Below are 1694 nucleotides of genomic sequence, written 5' to 3' on the forward strand. Positions count from 1 at the left end.
CAAACATGATACCATCTAGCTCTCATTTCCAAAGGTTTTGCAAAGTTTTCATCACAACATCGTCATTCCATCTCAAATCAGATGATCAAGAACTCAAAACAGAGATTTGTTCTATTTGGATTAAACTATCTGCTCATATTTTGTTTTTGTGGTAAAACTTGTTATATTTCCCCAATCCAGCATGAAAGTTGAACAAAAACAGCATTTTCTTTATTTTTGTGAATAACAATTTCATGTTCAAAAATATTCTACGTTTGCTTTTGCATTTTTGGAAAATATAACTATTCAGACATTGTCACCAATTTTCTTTTGCAATGTAAAGTTTTTTTTATTTGTGGATTCTTAATTATAGGACTTATTTATAGTCCCATAATTCTAAATAAATATATTTTAACTAGTAAACACTCAGATATTTGAATACAAATGAAAGTTTTAGGCTTTTATCTTTAATCACTTTTGAGATAATCGTGTTCAAACATGGTCTGAGATTTCAATGTGCAAAAAAAAAGAGACCTGAAAATGGATAAATGGACCATTTCTCCCAAAATATATCTTGAAAGTATTTGATACATAAAGCTACAATTTCACAGCAATCAGAACATATGTTCAACCTTTGAAACATAAACTTTCGAGGCATTTTTTAAATGCAGAAAATGTTTTTAAAAATGTGATGATTTAAGAAGAAAATGGAAAAAATATACATACATATTTAACAAAATTATTTTCTGAGTTGTAATTAAAGTCCCACCTGTAAATGTCATACTTTTGATTTATTTAGACGCGACAATCTACTGATACTTTTGTTTTTGTCATATTTGCTCAATCTTTCGTGATGAAGTATTTCATGTTAAAAGCTTTTCTGCATACTTTATTTCACAGTTTTGTGAATTGTCTTTCACAACGTGAGACTTTACAGGTTGGCTTGAATTTTTTTTCTTTCATATTTTACCTAGCCAGTGTGTACACGTACTTTGATGTATGTCAGGGCAATGAAAAATTCAGGCTTTTATCTTTAACGGTCTTTCGGATATGCATGTTTATCCTTTGCCTCAGATTACAATATGTGACAAAAAGGCCCGAAAGCGGGCCAACGGACCATTAAAAAAAAAAAAATAAATAAAAAATACTAATAAATTAAATATACACATATTTTGAAATTGAAGTAAAATGAGTATATCAGAGGGACAGTTGAGGTTGAGCAGTTTGGACAAAAAGCTGGTTTGGATGCAGGAGGAATACTGGATATTTTGAACAAAGGATGTTGAATTTGGAGCTGCCAAGAAAAAGGCAAGAGGAAGACCACAGAGAAGATTTATGGATGCACTGAAGGACGACATGCAGAGGGTTGGTGTGACAGAGCAGGGCGGTGCTGGGGATAGCGTGAGATGGCGTAAGTCTGATGCCCTGCCTGTATCTTTTTTTTAATGTTGTGTAGGTAATGACTTTAGCTAAACAAACTTGATAATTTTCCACAACTACAGTCTTAAGCTGTGTAGAAAATCATTAGCAGGACGGATTAAAAGATTATAACAATTACTGGCAGATTGTTCCGAGTTAAGTGCAGGGCCAAAAACTGCTGCTTTGGGGGAACAGTTCTGAGAAAACAACATCTGAACACAGGTGCTTTGTGATGTGTGATGTGTGTGTGTGAGTGTGTTGTTCCAGGTTTAAGATTTGTTGTCATGAGAAAAGAA

The sequence above is a fragment of the Maylandia zebra genome, linkage group LG16, assembly GCF_041146795.1.
Source record: "Maylandia zebra isolate NMK-2024a linkage group LG16, Mzebra_GT3a, whole genome shotgun sequence".
Classification (NCBI taxonomy): Eukaryota; Metazoa; Chordata; class Actinopteri; order Cichliformes; family Cichlidae; genus Maylandia; species Maylandia zebra.